Source organism: Hermetia illucens, chromosome 1, assembly GCF_905115235.1.
Source record: "Hermetia illucens chromosome 1, iHerIll2.2.curated.20191125, whole genome shotgun sequence".
Taxonomy (NCBI): Eukaryota; Metazoa; Arthropoda; class Insecta; order Diptera; family Stratiomyidae; genus Hermetia; species Hermetia illucens.
Window position 1 is genome coordinate 141,908,904 of NC_051849.1, and position 23,749 is coordinate 141,932,652.

Below are 23,749 nucleotides of genomic sequence, written 5' to 3' on the forward strand. Positions count from 1 at the left end.
AAAGTCTCACCATAGGGTCAAAGCTCTTACTGTACAAGACAATGATCTTGCTAGTCCTTATGTATTCCTCGGCGACTTGGGTTCTTAGCAACCAAAATTGCGAACTCTTGGCCGCGTTCGAGAGAAGAATCCTCCGAAGAGTTTTTGACTCCCTACATGAGGATGGACGATTCCCTAGCCTACATAACGACAAAATCTATGAGCGATACCATGACCGCCAGGTTGTGGATAAAATCCGGCTCAATAGGTTGCGGTGGATGGGTCATTTAATCCGTATGGATGAGAATGATCCAGCCCGGAAAGTCTATAAGGGCAATATGTATGGTAGAAAAAGAATACGAGGCAGACTCTGCCTGAGATGGATACGATACCTACGGCAGACAGCTTTTAGGGATATCGAATTGGTGGACCCCGGCGCAAAACCGGGATGTCTGGAGTTCCTTATTAAGGCAGCCTAGACCGGATACCGGTTGTTGCGCCGCTGATGATGATGATTTAAGCGGTGGTTTGGGTAGCAACAACATAATACAATATAATTAACCACAGTTGGGGTCCTAGAACCGAATCCCTAAGTGAAATTCGATAACAATGCATAGAATGTTTTTCAGTGCCTTCGGTTTGGCTGGGGATTCGATGATTTTCTTCAATTTTTCAGTGTGGAACACATTTTTCACATCTAGGATTACCGTTGGGCAGGATTACAGGTCATCTTGTATTGCAGTCCGAGCCAGTCTAATTAACACAGCGTGTTGACGGTTCATTTCATCTTACGAAACTCGAATTGCTTGCCAGAAAGGCTTTTTTCAACTATTTACCTGCCTTCGGAACAAGTATATATTTTATAGCTTGCATTTATCGGGGAATTCTCCGTCTTTAAGGTATGCCGTAAAAACTTGGGCAGTCATATCTACTGCTGTCCTGGCTGCCATTTTCAGAGCGATATTCGTGATTCCATACGGCCCTTGGCCTCCTCGAAAGCATCTGAAAATATATAACGAACTTCATCGAGAAGGTGTGACCTACGCAACCCCTCTCCTCCCCCAGTTCATCCTAGATGTAAATGAGTGTGTATTTATTGCATTCTAAGATGTGTGTGACTTCATCACCATATAATGTGAATTTCTGCGAACATCGGGCCGCAGGGGAACATTTTATATATCCTTTTTTGGCTGTTTTTAGCAATCAGCATTAATCATTTCAATCACAGCCGATAACAGCTATGACGATGTTGGCTGCCAACAGAGCCTATTTCAGCTTACAAAAACTGTTTCGCTCGAAACGTCTCACCATAGGGCCAAATCTCTTACTGTACAAAACAATGATCTTGCCAGTCCTTACGTATTCCCCGGAAACATGGGTTCTTAGCAAGAAAAACTGCGAACTCTTGCCCGTATTCGAGAGAAGAATCCCTTGAAGAATTTTTGGCCTGATTTTGAGAATGCGCCCGTGCGTCCATCAACCCTTCGAAGGCTCGTTCCATCTGCTTTGCCAGTGACCATGTGTCTCTCAACTTGCCTTTACGGACTTTTACTTTCTACGGTTTGTTATTAACAGCGCTTCCGTTTTCTTATCCAGCATTGTCAACCTGGCCTTTTCCAGCCTTTCTTCATCGCGCTTAACATCTTCGTTTCGTAAACGTTCACCTTCTCTGCATCCTTTGCTGCTCAAGTCCTTATACATGACATTTCACAGTAGGGGGCCCAGTGGTAAAAGTCTGTTGTAGATGGCTTTCTTCATCATCTTCCTCATTATATCCAGCAGGTATATGGCACGATCTCTAGATGACTTATTGGGTCCGGGAAGCAACACCAGCTTTTGTTGTTTTTTTCTTTTAGGCACACCTCGCAGATGTTAGCGAGCTAACGTTTAGTACCAGTGTGGAGGTGTTGTACTGCGGAGTCGCTTAGCGGAAATTCTTCCGAGCTCCACGACAAACGAAAAACGTAAAAACTTAGCTACGACCGAATCGGAACTCACCCCCGGCGCGGAACCACTCGAACCGAAATGCTAAATTACAGGATGAGGAAGTTACGCTACTTTAGTGTTGAATTCGGACGATGGGGATCCGCTAAGCGACTCCCCACTAGCTTCAAAACTGTAAATAACTGGACGAATCACCCATTCGTTGATCTGCACCACCGTCGCCTTCCGAGTGCCAGCGGTATTTAATTGACGTATATACAGTATGCGTACTTTGGGGCAAGGGGTAAACTGGAAATACTTAGATGCGTGCAATTTAGATGCGGTAATAGACAATGTTTATTTGTTCACGATGAGCATAATATTTATGTGTTTAATATCTACATATGTATATCTTGAATTTTGGAAATACATATAAGCAGGAATATTTTGAATTTCTAGCTATCTACGAAAAGTGTACAGAAAGTTTTTGACATAAGGTGAACATGAAACCTTTACACACGAAGTGTGCAGTTTTCCTTATTGCCACTTGTTTGCATCTGGTTTAGGTGACTTTCCAGACCAGATTTTTAGCTATGTGCAAGGAGAACTGTTGTGTGCTCATGGTTCCTCACATAAGAAAGCAAAAAACCTTTCACACTTGCAGCGTTCCGCTTTCGGTTTGCCGATTTGTTGAACTATGTTCATGTAGTTATCAAAAGTTTGAGGATCGTTTTAGGGCATTATTAATAAAAAATTGTGGTGCAGGACCATTGAATGAATGGCATGAGAGCTTTTAAGAAGTAGAAGTAGTGTAGTAGGGGATTAGGCTTTCCGAAAAATCCTAGCCGGGTGGGAAAAGTATTGTGAAAAATCGGTAGATACAGCGCTTTATTTCATCTGGGTTCATAGCAAAGGAATGCCATTTTAGTAGACTGATATCAGCCGCCCACAATACCTTTTTTAAGGAAAAACTGGCAAAGGGTTTAGCGATAGTATTCCTCCACATAGACACCGATTAGGTCATATATACCTAATAGCATATAATAGAAAGACAGGAATTGATGAATGGAAATATAGGGAATAAGAAAGCGGTTTAGCTGTTTACTTCAATACTAAAATTATGGTTTTTAAAATAACAGAATTCCACTTTCTATCAAATTTTAACCGCCTTCAACGCTGCAGTATAGTAGTCGATCTGTTCAATTTATTCTGCTTTGTCAACTTTTTTGAGAAGTTTCAACACGTGATACAACAGAAACTGAAATCAAAATAGCAACAGATGGTTTTGGAAAATATCTACAAAGAAAAATGGTCCAAAATTGCAGAAAGGCTGTAGTTTATTTTTGTGTATATGCACATCTGCCAAGAAATCTAAAAGGAGCTCCACAGGGTCGAATCCAATTAGCAGGAGGTGTGCAAATTGACTTCAATTTGCACGGATCAAATTATGCATGAAAGGTACACTAACCTGACGAAGTAAAATTAAGAACATTTATTCAAATACAAAATGTATGTAAGTGTAATTTATCACTGAACCAATACCTGAGTTACGTGGTTATGTCCCGAAACAGATGTGGGAACTGTTGATTTTCACACTTGCGGCTTTGCGCCTATTCAACCGTCTATTGTCGTTCTAATTTGTTCTATTTATAAAATTGAATATTTACCCCGTGCTGATATTCGCCTACGTTTGCATAATTTGATCGTGAATTTCCAAAGTTTGCAAGATGCCAGTCATTGTTCAGAACTAATCTTGCCTTAAGATAAAAAACCATTGCTTCAGGTACCTCATTGAAGAGTTTTTTGAGAGGCTTGGTTTCTTCTGAGATGCGCGTGCAAGACCTGATGCTGGGTTCATGTCAGCTCTCCATCAGCATACTCGTACTCTGAGGCTTCAAATCAAACAAAACAAGAACCGGGTTATTAACCGATTTAGTGATATGAGGGAAACAAAAAAATTATGTAAATAGAGGCACGTTTGCATGTCAATGGACTGTTGAAAGTTATATTCCTGTAGCAAATAATGAATCACAAATTTGTTTAGATAGGGAATCATTTGGGGCCTTACAATAGCGAAAATGGTGATTAGCTCACATTAGTGTAGCTCCAACGCAAACAAGAAGAATATAGTCTAATTTTCTCAAAACAATGGATGAAATCTACTAGCAGAATTAGATCTAGAGATGCCTTCACTTTCGGAATTTTCCTATGTATGTGAAAGTCTTTCCATTGAAAAAAAACTAAGAAAATATAAACTTTAGAATATAATGATTGCCACTTGAGTTTCAACATTTTCACTTTGTGCCGATTCATTTTATTTCCGAGCTATCACAATTTCGGCAGATGCTGTATTTTACCTAATACTAGCACTAAGTGCTAAGCGTTTAGGCTCGGATGATCCTACGTACTTAAAAACTAAAGGGACGCTGGTGGTAGGTCAATCGGAAAATCCGTCGAGAATTCCGCGCAACATCAAGCACGTATGCAGAATGGTGAAGTTCTGCACGGTTTGAACCAGATTGTCCATCCCAAACATCAAGGGAAGCCGTGAGAGATTTAGGTACAATACCTATAACCGACAAAATTATGGGAACTGCAACCACCCGCTCGAGACGCCAAATTTCTTTGATTTCCCGAGCCACCTTCTTCTCCACGTATTTCCGTTCGATGTTGCTATTATGGGGGATAGCAACATCAATAATATACGCGGAGTGACTCGTCTTGTCAACTAACAGTACGTCAGGCTTGTTATGTGCATATGGCGAACAGTCACAATTTGCCGGTCCCAATACATGCTGTAAGCAGAACTATCAATTACTGCTTGCGGCTCATATCGGTAAACCGGACATGTTCCCGTGATGAGCCCATGCTTGTATTCAAGGTTTTGATGGATAACCTTACATACAGCATTATGCCTGGTGATTTATTGCACCGGTGCCATAACAATATAGCCAGAAATGAGATGGTCCAACGTCGTTCTCCACCCGTTCTTTCGTGATGAGCTTTTTATAAGCTCGAGTGGCGACCACGCCAAATGCAAATTGACAAATGGTTGCCAAAGACAATTCACATGTTCACCGTGCATTGCCTTCAACTTCCATTCATCGATCCGCTCTTGATCCGACTTCACCTCACTCAGACGATTAAAAGATCGATCCTTCAAATTAAGTGGAGTCAACCCACAGTCTGCCTTACAGATAGCCGCATGCAAGGAGCCCGCCTTCTCTTTGCTGTAAAAATAAGTGCACAGCGAGTCGACTTCGCGATGATGTTGTGCTGCCAAGTCAACCACGCCCCTACCCCCGATGACACGAGGCAGGTTCATTCACTCAACGGTAGAGTTTGGATGATGCATTCGGAATTTGAGCATAGTTGTCCGTATCCGCCGCTGGACGTTTTCCAGATCGGTCGTCGTCCACGGCAATATTCCGAATGCATAAGCCAGTGAAGGGATAGCGAATGTATTCAACGCGCTTATTTTATTCTTTTATTTATTCTTCTTCCCCGGGAGATGTAATTTCAGCACCAACTTTACACATCGCAGGAATTCGGACAGCATCTTCAGATCACCAATTCGAGCATGGGTTCCTTGCAGAATCCCTAGGTACTTGTAGAAAAGTCTGTCTCGGTCATAGCTTCGATGTGGAGGTCACCAATGCTATACCCGGAATGCAGCTCGTGATGAGCTTTGCGGGTGGCTTGAATTTGACACTTGTCTAATCCAAACTCCATCCGAATATCACGGCAATTTTTTTAGTGCATTTCACAACTTCGTTTTGTTGTGTCAGGTAGAGATATAATAGTTTCTCAACATTGTTCCGGGCTACGCTCTACGTACACTTTACTTCATCTTTCAAGTTTCATTTTCCCCTCCCACCTTGAGAGTAGAATTTCCTGTCCTATCATCGGTAGTATACCAGAAAAATTGGTCGTTTCTTGTGTGTATCTTTGAAACTCGTCTCGTAGGTGATTGCCTTCTAGAAATCTCTGGATCTACGGGCCTTTGCAGCTCTACGTTGAAAGGTATTGTCGCCCGATCTTCTGAGGAGTATCCCTCCGTACTTTTATGTGAAACATCTATCACTTCGTTTCAGTGATTGAAAAGTGAAATAATCTTCCTTTTTCGTAGCGTTGAAGTGAAAGGTGAGATGAAACTTAGATGGAGTACGGAGGCAGTTGTCTAAATGCTGTGCTGTTCCGTCCTCAATGATACATGCTCACTTTCTCCTCGCGATTCCTTTGCTTGCTTGTTTTTGTTTGCCTAATACTTTACAAGGGGGAGCAACTATCATACATTATTTTTCCGTTGATAAGCATTGTAGACGGGAGTTTTGTTGCACATCCTGCAACAGTTTTTGAGTTTAGGATGACATTTTGGCCATCCTTGAGTTTTGCAGCAGTTGTTTAGAGAGTTAAACAATTTAGGGTGAAAAGGGCATCCTTGAATGTAATAGCATGACATTTCAAGGCAGGGTGGGAACCTCTGAGGTAGAGGATCCGTCTTGGATCTTCTTTTTCGATCGTGGCACTCGGGTGCGGAGTTTTACATCTACATGCGCACGATAGAGCCGTTCCTGTTTTTATTTTGGTTCCACCTTAGTTCGCATGATCTTATTTCGGTAGACTCGCGCGAACACTCTTTTTGTTGGGGTTGGGTTCCATTGCATTACATTCCCTTTCTCAATGTATAACCTATTCAGCGCTACTTCAGCCTTCTTATCAACACGTGCTTTGATGAATTTCTCCAAGTAACAGTGGTAGTCACTTTCTAAGGAAGTACAGAGAGAACTTGGCATGAAACAACCCCAATTTGATGCTGGTATTAAGATATTTGCATTTCGGGATGTACAAGGCAGCATAAGTGGATTATACGCTCCTAATACGCTCCCTTAGTGGAGATGACAATTCTCCCTGGGCGAATTCGAACTTTTGTTTTCTTCTGCTGCTTTTTATTAACCACTCCATCTACCCTTTTCGTTCCTCTTTTCTCGTTCTTGTTTCCTTTCGATTACTGATGCTCGCACTTGGGGCACAGGTTTTTTACTTTCCGTGTATTTAGTTCCGTTCTCGAAACTCTTAGTGTACTTTTGTTCCTCTTAGGCGCCTGCTGATTCCCTAGAAGATTACTGCCTTTCTCCCTGTCTCTTTTCTTTGCTGGCAGGTTGCTAACACAACGGTCCGGTTTCGCTCGGCTCGCTTGTGACACTGACCCCTGTCCTCCTCCTGCGACCTATTGTATGCTTTTGATGAACACGGAAAGCTCAACTATTTTTGCTCCAAGTTGCTTGAAAGGTAGTTCCTCCGCGTCAGAGCCCTATTCTCTCTAGGCGGGATTATTCCTTCTAAACGCACCGTCAACCGTAGAAATTAAAATGCATTCGTGTATTTTATTTTTTCCCATCTTTGGCGTTAGTGAAGATCGGAGAATTGAGGAGCTTCTCCTGAATGGGTCAATTTCTTGGTCTCGGAGTACCTCCTATATATGAGGAATAAAAAACTCACTATCTTTTTTCCATTCTAGCTGAAAAAACGACACACACAACCGAAGAAACATCATTTTTTGCCTACATTTTTGGATATGAGCGATACCATGACCGTCCGGTTGTGGATAAAATCCGGCTCAATAGGTTATGGTGGGCGGGTCACTTAATCCGTATGGATGAGGATGATATCACCCGGAAAGTCTATAAGGGCAATATCTATGGTAGAAAAAGAAGACGAGGCAGACCCTGCCTAAGATGGAGCGATGGCGTAGGTCAGGACGCCAGACAGCTTTTGGGGATATCGAATTGTTGGACCTCGGCGCAAAACCGGGATGTCTGAAGTTCCTTATTTAGGCTGACCTAGACCGGATACCGGTTGTTGCGCCGTTGATGATGATGATGCTATTGGTTTTCTTAGCAAGCCCTTGCTTCGCTTGAATGCGTCCTTCAACTCAACACATGTTGAATTAGATGCCACCGTGACCAAGTTGTCCACAACCGAAACACTGCGTTCGAAAGATATCGAGCCCGCTTGCGCACTCCCAAAAGCCGTCGGTATTGGAGTTCCGAGCCCTTGCACCTTAAGTTTTCTCCTTCTCTCTTCTTTTATGTTGGTTTTATTTTCCCATAGCAATTTTGACCCACGCACCGGAGATAAACAAACACTAGCCCATGCAGAGTCAGAAAAGAAAGTACCTGAACACATATTTGCACATCAATAGGTATCCCCGTATCCTCCAGCTTGGGTGATGGGAGATCTATCGACTCCTCACAGGCTCTCCCTGTCTTTCTGTTTGTCTGTCACACGCAAAAAAATCGGGAGGCTGCCACTATATGGTGCTTAGCCTCTGAAATACCCTTCACACCGGTACCGAAAAATAAAGTTAATAATAGTATATTGCTATAATTTTTAGTAATTAAGTGCAGAACCCCCTTAAGTTCATCATAGAATCACGAAATTGCAGCAATGTAGGTTGTAATATAGAGTATGATCCTACCAAGTTTGATGGAAATCGCACTATTGCTAACAAAGTTATAATAGGTCAAACGTGTCGCTTCTGTGGGAATATTTTGAATGTCAGTATCACGCGAAAATGAATATTCTCACATAATATATACATATATTACGAGCTAAGTACTAATGGGACAAATGTCCACTCAAATGCTTTTATAAAAGAAATACACAAAACCTCTCATACCTGAAGCGTCCAGCTTTCAGTTTTCCGACTTGTTTTTCAAATAACTTTTGTTTCTCAATTTATACTACAAGAATTAATTAATTAACAATATTAACTAAAAACCGTCTTATTTTTCCAGGTTTTTTATTAACGACCGTCACGCTGGCTGCCCCAGGTAACACGGTTCCGCCCGTGCTGTGGCGCGCGCGAAGGAAAGTCGGTAAGTGTGAAAAAAGCAAAATTTAAAGTAAATTAGTGTCTACCAATTTTACACAAAAGAGGTTGAGAACTCATTAGTATTTCAGATATAAATTCCCACCCTCTCCCATAAACATTAACTTCAAAATATCATGTCACTTTAGTCAAAGCCCTTAAGCCTAACTTGGAGTCATTTCGCATCCTCGTGCATCTAAATCGCTTGTTCATAACTTCGGTATTCCGGCAATAATAAAAAGTAGACACGGCCCCAGATTCAAGATACATACATCTTTTCGTTTTTTCTTTAGTATGCCGGTTGCGTGAGATACGTTTTACGGCCACATCCCGAATTGAAGAGCCCCAAAAGTTATAGCAGCACGTGTGCTCGTATGCAGTCCAGAACACGAGAATACATCTTGTCAAGATATGTACGCCTATCTGTTGATAATAGGAACGTTTATGACACCATCAAAAAGTCACTTGACATCGATAAAATTCACATTTCGAACTGTAAATAAAACATTCTCAACAGGCGCATCCTGCATATGGTTTGGGGAAAAGATGAAAGGTCGGAACACATCTTCAAGCTGGATGTCGATACACGTTCAAGATAGCAGAATGTTTGATCACATGCCTGACAATGACAAACTTCGTAGCTACTTGTACTTAACCTTTCATGTTCAGGAGAATATCCCTCCGGCCGATAGACGTATTGTGCAGGAAGTGATTCCAGAATGTCACAGTGTATGAAGGATTATGGTTTTGTCTGAAAATGATCTTTTTGCCACGGGTAAGCAATGACTCAGTAATCATTTACGAGAAATTACGATGACCTATCCTACGTAGAAAAGTCCTGCAACGTGGAATATGTAGTTCTTGCTATTCATGATAGCGAAGCGAACGTAATACCCTTAATCCGGAGGATACACAGGAGTATAGCTGGTAAAGAGAATGGCATATCAGGCGTGTAATCCAAAAGTTTATATTCTCTTTGTTTACCGAATGTATTCGACCGTCTCTACTTTTTTCGATTTAGTGGGGAATAAACAATATGTCAGGGTTTGCGAGATAAATGATGTTAGATGGGAGACACTCAGAGAGTGGGCAAGCGTTCTCCTGTAGTCTGGGTGAGTTTTGAAGTGGCACTTACCCAGGAAAATGAATAGCATATTTGCTTCTAGCCAATGTACTTTGAGCATTGCATACAGCTTCCGTTATTTAGGCGGTGACAATATTATATCTACATAACTTTTGATAAACCAGCCATGAATCGATTGCTTTATAAGTCTCACAAACATTTGTCTTGTTCATTCAAACAATATCTTGTATATTCTGGACGGATTTATGAACTATTGCATAAATTCTTTAAAGATATCTTGTGGTTTGGCGGCCATCTGGAGCTTATCTTTAAGGATTTTGGATTAGTATCGGGGGCCTGGTGATGCACGTCCGAAAACTATGTTTCTGAGTCCTTGGACCCGACGGAATACCCAGGAAAATGGAGATATGTCATCATGTCAAAATGATAATTCACGCTAAATGGCCAGTAAGTCTCCTGATCGATCTTTTCCTGTGTATTAGATAAGGGCTCAGAACCGAACCATCGAATTTCATGTGTCATGATTACGATTCCCAATTTTGAACAAAATGAAGAGATTCTATGTCGGTAGTGTCTTTATGATATTCTGTCGACAGTTCCTCAATCAAACCTAATAGTTTCGTACGGTATGCTCAAAGTCCCTTGATTAGATTTAGTTTTCTTACTCTTGTCTATGATGACTAAACTTTGGACGAATTTTATCAGTTTTCGGATAAATTGACTGCTGGTAGGGGATTGCCTGTTATAGCTGCTTGCCAACTATGCTCTATTTATTCTCCTTTTGGCCTGTTTCCTACATTATGTATTTCTAACCTCTCATTAAGGATTGGTGTCGCCGATTGCCCTACACCTTAGCATTCACTCCAGTCCCTAACGGCGAGCCACCCCAGATCTTCCTAAGATTTCATTTTTGATGGGTTCGGATTTGGGTTTGTAAGAGCAGATTATTCAAGGCCTAAAGTACAGTATAGGAGGCAAGGTGGTCAGCATTGCGCTCGCCTGAGAATATTACCCTGATTTGACTCAGGTACTCATTCACAACTGAATCTTCTGGTAATCGATGTCAAATCACGATACAAATCCTTTTGCCACCAGTGAGATTTGAATCGCGACCTTCCATACGACAGCCTTGTGCTCTAACTACTCAGCTACCCGGACACCTAATTCTAAGTATTGGAAATATTGCTAAATCAGTTCAATGTATTTTCCCAAGAGCAGATATCATGACTATTCAAGCGTGGCGAACCCATGAAAATGGCCCTTTATAAGCTGGCGGTATACAAAAAGTGTTGACCTTAGGAACTCACGAGAACATCGAAGAATTAAATTGCTCTCGTGCTACAGGCTCACGAGGTTAAAATGTTGAGGCTTTCACCAAAACGGATTGTGCAGTAGACCCATTCATAGACCAAAGAAAACTTTAGAAAAATAGTAGAAAGCGGTTAACACGGTTTATCAAAGCAGATGACAATTGTGCTCCTCTAGGCACTTGAAACTACCGAAAAAGAATCATCCATTCATTAATGACGTCTAGTAAATATTTAGACTGATAGTCGATTTCTAGCTTTAGAACTTAGAAGAGTTACCAGTAATCTTCATAGATAGATCAGTTATGACAAGTTGACGGGCCCAAGGGTATAATATATATATAATCACGACCATATTCTATGCGCAAATATTGGTCAGTCTATCCCCGGGGGAAAAATGCTCCTTGCAAAGCTGACGAGAGTATACTATTCGAAGTAGTTCCGGCAGTTAAGCAGCATTATCACGAGTGAACAAATACCCAATTAGTACGGAGCTGCCACTAGCTGCTATTTGAACCCAGTGGACTGATTAAAATCTTCCTGATGTATTAATAATAATAAGCTTAGGCTAGTTTAGAGCTAGCTAGCATACCATCCACTGTAAACACTGTTGTAAAAGGCGAGACCACAAAGTTTTACGCTGCCAAATTGAGTAATTTAAAGTTCTGTCGCCGGGCGAAGAAACTAGAGGTTGCCAAAATGGGACCCTTTTAGTCGTTCGGAAAGAGGGACAAACAATACGCTAGCAAAGCCCTTAATGGGGAGCTGATCGTAACCTTGATTGTTTGTGATCAATGGAGAAGACAGGTCAACACTTCGTATGCGATTGTCCTGTTTAAAATGAAGATACATGGGAAGGATCAACTTCAATAAAAAATCTATACATTCTTTGCCTAGAGGGAACTTTTGTAGATTTCTAAAAGACTAACAAAGGCATAGACTCGAAATAGAGCGCCTATTGTGATCTTCTGACTGCTTGGAAAGATGAATCCCTTAATCCCTTGACCTAGACTAACTTTTCTATATGGCATTTCGTGTTGGAAAATCCGTAGAACATGATTAACTTTTATGTTAACAATATACTGTACAGTTAGATTTTCTGAAAGCTACTAATTGTCTCCGTCTCGAAAATGTAGACAATTTCGTACTATCTGTCATTCGAAGCCGGTCCCCAACCCGGTTGTGAAAGGAAGAGAGATGGAAAGCTTCAGTCTGAATGGCTGAAGGCCACCGCAGCGTCTTAGGGGGTAGGTGAGGAAAATAAAGGAACTTTGCAGTCTTGCAGATTACTCACTGAGGAAGCTATCCCAACACCTGGCAGTTAGGTATAAAATGCAAATCCATCCAATGAGAAGAAAGAGAAATTTGAGGTCCGGTACCGGTAACCGGCGAGAATCATCTGACTTGGTGACTGGGTCGGGCTCCCGTAATGGACAGCACGGCATCGAAATCGCTAGTCGTTGGGCGGTTCGACGTCTAGGCGCCACAATGACCAGGAGCACAGCTCCGCCTGCTGCCACAATCTGTGGCGACCACTTCAGCAGGTTCGCGTAGGCAGCGGATGAAATGGACTGAAGAAATGAACCCCTTCATGATCCGCTCCTACTACGAAATAACGTTGCACCAAGTCTCGCAATTCGCGCACGTGACTGTGCAGCGAGTCGCAGACCAGTACCGCTTTATTACTCGCAGCGACACAATCCCGGCCACCATCAGGGAGCGTGTTCGACTTGAGGTCATCCGGGAAACTGGTGACCAAGAGTCGAGGGGGCAGAGGCGGCGGCATCAACAACACGCCGCACTGCAGGCAACAGTTTCAGTACTCGCCGAAGCACTCTTCTCCACCGTCTAGCTGAGGTTTCCGCTGAGGTTCGGGACGAATTTCAAAGAGTGTGTATTGAATTCTCGGATATGGATCCTTTGCATAGACCATGTATTCCCAGGCTCTATGCATCTCCAGCAACTCCGGGAATTCTATCTCAAATCAATGATGAGATTGCATCTCGACTGTGTGCTGATATGTCGCTGCTGCAATTACAATCACTTGTGTATTGTGGTGCAGTTGCGGCTATCAGATTGCACGGTCAGAAGATTCGCTTTCGTGTTATTGGTTTGAGTGACCAAAGAGATCCACCATGGAAAATTCGTCTGGAACGTCGTCGGGACTCACTAAGGCAGGACATTGCTAGACCGATTCAGATCAGCACTGTCAATGCCAGCAGACAGCAGTGAAAAATAAAGTGCAGATGGTTTACCGGAACTATGCCATCCCCAATGAGACATCCGTAGTCGAAATTCTGGACTCACTAAAACAGAAACTTTCTGTCATATGCAGTCAGTTACGACGGTATGGCGAAAGTCATTCCAGACGCGTCCAGAATGCAACATACGTGAGGAATCAGCGGAGCTTTTTCAGATCTCTCAACGAATCCCAACAGAGCGTCCAGACAGTGCAGTTTTCGGTGACGGAAGCGAAAGAATATTGGGGTGGACTTTGGGGGTTACCCGCCCAGCATGCTGAGCATACTGAGTGCTACCTTATCCGCAAGAAGGACACGGTGCAGGACCCCGCAGACACAAGACCGATTACTTGCTTACCAACCCTCTACAAATTCATCACGTCCATTATTAGTGGAAGGATCAATGCGCACCTCGAGATCAACAACATTCTGTCCGAGGAGCAGAAGGGCTGCCGAGTTGGGTCAAGAGATTGCAAAGAGCAACTCATTATCGACTCGGTAGTTGTAGGACAAGCAACTAGATTCCAGAGAAACCTCTTTAGTTGCTATATCGATTATGCCAAGGCTTTTGATAGCGTTCCGCATACCTGGCTAAACGATATCCTACATCTGTATCGCATTGATCCGAAACTAATAAAGTGTTTGGCGACAGCCATGGAAGGGTGGCATACCACCTTATCAGTGTGTACATCTGAAGGTGCTAATACCTCAGAGCCCATCCGTATACGGAGGGGCATTTTCTAGGGGAATTCGTTGAGTCCCCTTTGGTTTTGTATGGAACTGAACTCCCTTTCATGGCTACTGAATGATGCTAGAGGGCATGGTTTTGCCTACGTGCTAAGTGCGAACTAACACACTTGATGTACTTAGATGGCATCAAGCTGTATGCTGGGATTGACGACCATCTTAGAAGTCTGTTGCAAATAATAGACATCTTAAGTCTTGATATTCGGATGGAGTTTATATTATCGTCGAATCCAAGCCATCCGCAAAGGTCATCATGAGTCGCATAACTTGAAGGATCGATCTTTCAATCCTCTGAGTGGGGTGAAGTCGGACCAAGGGCGGATCGATGAGTGGAAGCCGAAGGCAATGCACGGTAAACACGTGAATTGTCTTTGGCAGCCATTTGTCGATTTGCATTTGTCGAACAGATGGCTGTTTTCTAGGGAGCTCCTTGCTGAGACAGAGAGGCTTATGTCTGCCATTCAGGACGGCGTGGTCGCTACCCGAGCTTATAAAAGGCTCATCATGAAAGAACGTGTGAAGAACGACCAGTACAGAATGTGTGGTTCGGCGTTAGAGACGTTGGAAAATCTCATTTTTGGCTGTACTGTTATGGCACCGGTGTAATACATCACCAGGCATAATGCTGTATGTAAGGTTATCCATCAAAACCTTGAATACAAGCATGGGTTGATCACGGGAAAATGTCCGGTTTACCCATATGAACCGCAAGCAGTACTTGATAGTTCTGCTTACAGCATGTAGTGGGACTGGCAAGTTCTGACTGATCGCCATACTTCACACAACAAGGCTGACATATTGTTAGTTGATAAGACAGATCGGTCCGCGTATATTATTGATGTTGCTATCCGCCATAAGAGCAACATCGAACGGAAGAAGGTGAACTATGAGCCATTGGCTCGGGAAATCAAAGAAATTTGGCGTCTCGAGCGGGTGGTTGTAGTTCCCATAATATTGTCCGCTACAGGTATTGTTCCTAAATCCTTCACGACTTCGCTTGATTTTCTGGGACTTTTGCACAGTCTGGTTCAAACCATGCAGAAGTACACCATTCTGCATACGTGCTCGATGTTGCGGGGAGTACTCGACGGATTCTCCCACTGACCTACCACCGGCCACCACCACCAGTGCCCCTTTAGTTTTTAAGTAGGTAGGTTCGTCCGAGCCGAAATGCTTGGCACTTAGTGCTAGTATTAGGTAAAATCCGGCATCTGCCGAGGTTGTGATAACTCGGGAAAAATAATTAATAATATATTTTTTCTTAAATCAATTAAAACCTCTAAATTATTTTCTTAAGTAATCCGAACACCCAGTCTGCCGTGATTCAAGATATTTACAAATGCGCAGTACATTTCTCCCCTGCATTGAAAGACTTGCAATTCCACTGCCCAATCAATTGTACGCTCTGAATTCATAATTTCCATTCCTTTTGAAACTTTTATTATCTTATTTTCTCCACCTTTCGAAGTGAGTGATTAATTCTATTATTCATGACATCCCCAAGTTCAATTTATGACTGGAAGGCGGTTAATTGTCTTTTAAAAGGCGAGAAGCGTAAATAATATTGAATTTTTATGTTTCGATTTCCTCGTATGGCTATTGTTTATATCTTTAACAATAAAAAGATGGCCGATGGTGTCGTAATTTTTTATTTGCCACAATATTCATTGTAATGATAACGACCGGACATTAATATCGACATTGTTTTCCGATGTGAAACGTGGAAAATAAAAAATGTCGATTCAGGTGTGAAAAAGTGTGAACGAACTGGTGGAGGCTGTTAAAAAAATCGGATTTCCTCCTGCGAAAAGATAAATTCATACCTTGACAGATGGAATACAGATTGTGGTGTGGATAGATAAAATCAAACTCTTTTTCCGCCGTCGTGACCATGTCCTGAGTTTGGCTTCTGGTTTAAGTCATGGGGGTTTGTGTGTGTGTCTCAGCTTCGTTTCTTTAATGCTATCAGTTTACACTAACTTTCAAAAGCAAGAGAAATAGAAAAATAGATATATTGATGGGGCGTGCTTCATTTTAGGGTTCTTTTTGCTTTCGAATTAGAGGGACTCTGAATCCTTTTTCGATAAACGAACTTTCATAATTTATGGGACTATCTTCTAGTGGAGTTTGTATTTTATTCTTTCATTTCTCAGTCTTCAGGTAAAGTGAAAATTGTTATGGAAAATGAAAATGTGATTCATTATGAAGGAAGAACTGATGTTCAAATTTTTCAGTCTAGCAAGTTGTGAAGGATCTATGGTATTTTTAATCATTATGAAATTTGCTTAATTAATTTTGGTGTCAGCATCAACAGACAAGAATGCAATCACAGGTGCCCTAAAAATGATAAAGCCTTGCGATTGTACACATACATAAAATGCGAAGTAGATTTAAGGAGTTGTTTTCTGGATATGCATAACAAGAGAGGCGTTGACATCGGCCTCTAAAGGGATGACCATCTGATGATCGCTTACGTTAATTTGCGTGCTGTGTCCGCCACCCCTCGGAAGGTTGGCGAGGTGCGACCCTCTAAATTCAACATCGACCGCTTATATGACCCAGCTGCCGTTCGACGGTAGGAGAGCTATCTTACTGATCGAAAAGTAGAGCTTGTACGTGGTAGCAAACCTTTCGATGATCCTCTGAAGGACGTAATCGACGGACTTCTTATCCACGATGATGAAGAACTGAAGTGGTGGGAAGAATACTTCACCATGATATTTAACAGTATTTCACCCGAAGTTCCTTCTCTTGTGGATGAAATGGCTAGCCACCGCGACGTGAAGAGAAATCATTTCGGACATCAATACATTTAAACGGGATAAAGCCGCCTGATTTGACGGTCTCTCCGCAAAGTTATTTATGGCTGCACTGGATTACTGCAGATCTGCTGCTTCCACTCGCACGGAAATCTTGGGAATCTGAGACTTTTCCCAGAAAGTCGAAGAAGGGGATGATCGGTGAGATTCCATAAAGGGGCACACATTTTGGGTGTGACAATGGAAGTTATATCTGCGTGCTCCCTGCCGTCGCTAAGATAATAGCAGGCCAGTTTCCGATAAGAATCCTCCTCATCATTTTGGAACAGGACTCGGAATTGAGATCTTCGCTGCACCTGCTCTTTATCGATTTTGAGAAAGCTTTCTATAACATGAACAAAGAGTTTATTTGGAGTACTCTACGTAGGAGGGGCATTATGGAGAAACTAATAACTATTATCAGAGCGAATTTGATGGTGGCGCAAAATAATCACGTGCTGCATCGAGGTAAAATCTAGGAGGATTTTGAGGTCGAAAGCGGAGTCCGCCAGGGTTGCATCCTGTCACCGATATTATTTCTTCTGTTCTTCTGTTATCGGTGATGTTTTGCATGCTGTCTTGTCCGGAGGACGTCGAGGAATTTAATGGCATCTTTCCTCAAACTCGACTACGCTGATGACATCTGTTTGCTTTCTCACCGGGTCATGAACCTTGGCCAAATGGCTCTGCATTTGGAAAGAGAGGCAAGTAGAGTTGGAGTGAAGATAAGCAGGCCCAAAACGTCGGTTTTCAGTCGGACGTGTCATCGTACTCTCCACATCTGCATTAATATGCAGAGTATTGATGGCGTCGATCAATTTGTGTATCATGGAATCGTGCATCGGCGGTACCGAACTAAATACTGCTCGACACATTAATTGCGTTAGATCCTCTTTCAGTGCCCTGTCTGTAATCTGAAAATGCGGTTATCTCAAAAGTAAGATCAAGTGTTATCTCCGTGTTGCTGTATGGGAGTAGCACATGGAAAGCGAACTTCACTGTAATTCAAAAGCTCCAAGCTTTTGTCAATACCTGCCTGCATCATATCATCGGAGTACGCTGGCCTGACACTATTTCAAACGAACAACTTTGTCGGCTCCTATGCGATGTGATCGGAAGACGGAAGTGGCATTGGATAGGTCGCGCATTAACGAGGGGCCACAGTTACATTGTGGTTTATACCATGCAGTGGAATCCACTCCGACGAGTGGGTCGCCCCAAGGACACTTGGCGCAGAACAGTAGAAGACGAGTGCGAGCGTTTCGAGAAGTCCTGGGGGGAGTTGACGGGCATTTAAAGTAACCGTGGACAATGGCGCGTAAATTTGATTGAGCTCGAAAACCGCGAAGAGTTCTTAATTTTTCTTACTAATAATCGAATTCTCTAAAGAATCCATAGAGACTGGCAAAATTATTGTCTTGTACATTGAGAGCTTTATACTTATGGTGAGACGTTTCTAGTGGAACAGTTTTTGTAAGCTGAAGTAGACTCTGTTGTTAGCCAACAATTGTGTGCGGGTTTTCCCGTCGTAGCTGTTATCGGTTGTGATTTTCGACCCTAGTTGGGAGAAATTATCAACGGTCTCCAAATTGTAACGGCATACTACAGTGCATTGTAGGAGGCAATGTGGTAAACATTTTTCGTAACTATTACCCTGATTTCATTCTGTTACTCATCCACAGTTGAGTCGACTGGTATACGACATCCAGTGACGATACAAATCCCTATGTCACCAGCAAAATTTGACAAGCATGTACTTGGTCTTGCCTTCATTAATATGTAGCCCAAGATCTCAGGCGATTCCTGCCTGTTCGATCTGGATGAACGTAAACTATTCATCCCTGGTTGTTCATTTTACAATGTCAGTATCGTCAGCATAGGCCAGTACTTGATTGGACTTAGACTATGAGTGATCCTGCAGGTTTTATCGGACAGCCTAGTCAGCCTTATTAATTTTGTCGGGATACCGAATTCTTTATGATTTGCCTCAACCTCGTTGATATGGGGTGATGATGTTCTGAGCATATAAACCTAACTGGTCTAGTAAGGTAGCAAAGAATATCTTATTGATTGTACTTAGCAACGTGATTCCTCTATAATTGCTGCACTGCGTAACATCCCCAGTTGTATATATGGGATAGGTAATGTCTTGTTGCCAGTCGTCAGGCTTTGATTCGTTGTCCCACACCTTAAGCATCAGTTGGGCGGACCTCCGACTCAGTGCCCCTCCCATATGTTCTGACATTTATCATGACAGAGATGGTGGTGTTCACGTGCTTAATTTGATTGAAAGAGATCCAGGCTGAAGTAGCACCCGTTTGTAGACCGCTTTCCGGGCAAACTAGGAACTTCCAGCAATCATCTCATTGAATAATTCATAGACCGTCGTTATTGGTGTTTTTATGTAAGCTATGGGAACCAAGTGTCCGGGTAGCTGAGTGAATGAGCGCGAGGCTGTCGTATCATGATTTGACGTCGGATACCAGTCGTCATTCAGCTGTGCATGAGTACCTAAGTCAAATCAGGGTAATAATGTCGGGCGAGCCAATGAAATTCGCATCAAAATAACCTGCTTTATTAATAATAGTACAACTTTCACCAAACTTTTCAATATCATGCTACAATATGTTAAATATTGTAGCCTATAGCACTTCATAGTCTTTTCCGCCTAAGATGAACATAATAAAATAATAATAATAATAATAATAATCGTTGGCACAACAATCCATATTGGATCAGGGCCTTGAAGTGTGTTAGAGCACTTCATTCAAGACCGTAACGGTACACTACAGAGCACTGTAGGAGGCAATGTGGTCAGCATTACGCTCGCCCGAGATTATTACCCCGATTTGACTCAGGTACTCATTCACAGCTGAGTCGACTGGTATCCGACGTCAAATCACGATACAAATCCCACTGCCGCCAGCGAGATTTGAACCGCGACCTTCCGTACGACAGCCTTATGCTCTAACCACTCAGCTATCCGGACACATAATAAAATAATAGTATTAACTTTCTTAGAGCTGATATCATGATGATGGCAGTTGCAATGATGGACGTTAAATAGGAGCACCATCATATTTTCTTCTGATTGTGTGGTGTGTGGTTTCTGCGAGCGGGTCCCATTTTAAGTACTATTTTTGGAGCCTTCGCTAGCCATTGATATCTTATTGACTTTTTTAGCGTAAAAAAAATTTACACACAATTTCAACAAGTGGTCAACGAGATAGCCCTCCGAATTCTTAAGTCTCAGGAGAATTCCTGAAGGATGCGTTTTCGGCCCGGTTATTTGCGGTTGGCCCCTTAATGGGTGTTTCATAGTGGTTGTGCCCACAAAGCGGGCACTTCTGATGGGCTCAAGCGTGGAGTTGCGCTATACAAGTCGGGTACCATATTCCTTAGTTCCGGTAAAGGCTTCAGGTTGGTAGATTTGCATCCTCCAGTAAGAATGCTGAGCCCGCATTTAGAATAAATTGGGACTATCGTGCGAGCCACAACGGGGCTCTGATTGTGATCTCCAAGTCCATCCGTCTCCGATGGGGATTAGCCCTACATGGCGAGTGCTCACGTAAAAACACCCAATATGGAATATAATCTGAAATTAAAAAAAAAAATACCCAAATCTAGTTAGTGTTTAATTGCTTAAACAAGGAAAAATTAAAAATAGGTTGACATTGCAATTTTGAATATAATAGGCAAAATCCTAAAAGCCCATATACATTCATTAATTCTTACAGTTGTCGACGTCAGTGATACCACTGGTGGTATAGTCATGCTTATCTTGTTTGCTTACATTCATTTTGTTGGGATTTTAAGTTGTGCTGAACAAAAAGTATCGAAAGATACAAAGTATATTATTTTCGGTGGAAGCATGGGAGATGAATAACGATGAGATCGCGAATAAAGTGAAATTGTGTTCCCATCAACAGAAATATAGATACTTGCCTTCGTTATATGATTCTACCTAGGAATATGACTTCGAAATGCGGAGATTGCTTGAGATGCTATATTCAAAAAAGTTAATATTAATTGTGCAGGTCTATTCTTCAGCTAAGAACTGCAGCTGGGGCAGTATGGCATTATAAGCACGCAGGCGGGTTTTGAGTGGTGGGTGTTGAATTGAGGGTTTACTCTACGTCGGCCAATGGTACTTTTCTCACGTATCCTTAAATCCTCCTTAAATGGCGATAACTCCCGACTCTGCATTTCCACCCATTCGAATCGGCCTTTATTCAAGAAGTTTAACATTGTGTTTGCTTGTACAGTAAAATGCCGATAATTCGTATTGTCAAGAAAATGACGTTTTGGTACGAAATATCGGGATTAACAATTAGCGGGAGTGTAAAATAAAGGAAATTAACTCTGGGAACCGGAAAATTTATACAAATTAATAGGAAATGCGAATAATCGATCTATGAAGTTGAATGTGCCGCTTTTTATCATAGCCGCACCGGCTGAAGTTTGGGTACACTACACAGGGCTCCAATTGTGGTTACCAAATCAGGTTCTGTTTCAAGGAGACCTGCAAAGTGCTCGAATATATGTCATACTATAAGGTTAATCACATTTCAGGAGACAGTGGATCCGTGCTTTCACACGACAGTCTTTTTTATTCAGGTCACGTGTACTCAAACTATGGATGCAATTTAATATTGCCTTAGATTTCTATGATGTCCGGATGGCTCAAGTGGTTAGAGCGCTGGGCTATCGTAGCGGAAGGTCGCGGTTCAAATCTCGCTGGGGGCAGAGAAATTTGTTATCGTGATTGGATGTCGGACACCAATCGACTCAGCTGTGAATGAGTACCTGAGTCAAATCAGGGTAATAATCTCGGGCGAGCGCAATGCTGACCACGTTGCCTCCCACAGTGTACTATGGTGTACCGTTACGGTCTTGAATGAAGTGCTCTAACACACTTCAAGGCCTTGATCCAATATGGATTGTTGCGCCAACGATTATTATTATTATTAGATTTCTATATGCCTGCGTGTTATGGTTAACGATTCCCGACACTGTGCTTAAGTTTTACCAACGACTTCCCTAGAAGTCTGCACTCTTTGCCTACTGTTTCACACCACATAGTTTTACGTCGACTCTCTTTATCTTTTTATCGGTAACCAGCACTGGTAATGGCAGTAGAATGCAACTTTGACAGGCTCCGGATGCCCCATTTGACATTTTACGTGATGTGTTCTTCCAAGTGTTCTGGAATTGCTTTAGCTGTTATTTTTGCAAGAAATTGAACACCAAACTTCACTCCAACATTTGGGGGTTTCGTGGTCTTAATGATAGTCTCTTTGTTCCACTCCTTGTAAAAGGTCTCAGCTTCCCACAACTTCAAAATTAGTTAGTGAAGCAGTTTTGCGGGCCTTCCGGAGGCCGAGAGTAGGCCATGATCGCTGAGATGACTTAGTTTTTGTTCGGAGAGCAGTCTATATCCGCATGTTACAGTGGCTTTATCGTGTCATTAGGGGCGTAACTTCAGATACCGTTGCAGCGCGTAAGCAAAAACAAGTAAGCATGAAGCTCGAACACGGTTAAAACAAGGAGGCGGACCCCTATGTCTTTCAATTTAGCACTAAATAACGCATCAGATCATCTATGGTGGACCATAGGTTTAGAACCATAATATAATTAAAGAAACTTTATTGGGTAGTCGGAAAATTGAGAAAGAGATGGGAAAGAGCATTTGGCGCCGATGGTGAAATGCTATTGAATGTAAGAAATTGAAGGACGTGCTTAACATACTTAGACAGTTGTATACAAACGCGTAGCGGCTACTTTGAAGCTGCCATATAGGATCCAACGCTAATATGAACAGTACTTCTTTTGTGTTGCTTTACGGTGAACATCACTGCTCAGGATATGATGGTTAAAATTCCAAAGAAGGGCAACGATTTTGAGTGCGACAATTGTAAGGGTGTTTCCGTGCTCACTACCGCCGCAAAAATAATAGCTAAAGTAATCTGGAATGCATCAAGAAACAGCTCGAAGTCTTGCTCGACTGGCAGTAGACTAGTTTCCGCTCTCGATCCTCAGCACCCTACGGGTCATGCTAGAATAGTACGCGGAGGTTAGTTCTTCGCTTCACCTGTTCTTCATCGATTTCAACACGGCTTTCGACAGCGTGAAAAGAAAGTGTATCTGGATTGCTCTACGGAGGAGGGGCATTCCGGAGAAACTAATAGTTATGATGAGAGCGGCATACCATGGCGTAAAACGTCACGTGCTACGCTGGGGTAAAATCATCATTATTATTTCTTCTTTATATCGGTGACGTTTTTCATGCTGCCTTGTCCAGAGACCGTGGAGGAGTTGAATGGACTATAAAATTTTTCCTTGAACACCTCGATTACGCTGATGACTCTCTCAGTGGATGAAGCCAGACCAACAAAACGATGACGTGATAACATAAATGGTAGATTGAGACCCTCTCGACTCGATTCACGTCGGGCCTATGACCGAGAAAAGCCTTACAATCAACTCACAAGATTAAAGAAGGAAAAATATTTGCAGGAATAACAGATAACAAAGTTGACAGGCATTACCAGTAGTTCGACAGCGGTAGACACTAAACTGCTGAATAATAATTTTTCGGTTACTACTCTTTTCCTCCTCTGATCACTTCCATAACAAAGCAACCCTTGTTGTCCAGAGTACTGGAAAATAAATCTCACGAATGCAATATTCATGTAGACATTGGTCATGAGATGAGACGGCTCGCTAGACGATCAGGCTGGCAAATCACCTCTATCTATTCATAGGCAAACTGACGTTTATCTCTTCCACGATAAGTG

The 23,749-nt window shown here is 42.4% G+C and overlaps 1 protein-coding gene across 5 annotated transcripts in view; it reads left to right on the forward strand.

Moving 5' to 3' along the window:
- The window catches only part of LOC119646684 (dual 3',5'-cyclic-AMP and -GMP phosphodiesterase 11-like), a 506,073-nt gene that overhangs the window by 182,740 nt on the left and 299,584 nt on the right, over nucleotides 1-23,749 (forward strand). For all 5 annotated transcript variants that reach the window (XM_038047243.1, XM_038047241.1, XM_038047242.1 and 2 more), the window contains one exon: nucleotides 8,703-8,783. The gene's annotated coding sequence lies outside the window, so the exon portion shown is untranslated. The remainder of the gene's footprint in view (nucleotides 1-8,702; nucleotides 8,784-23,749) is intronic.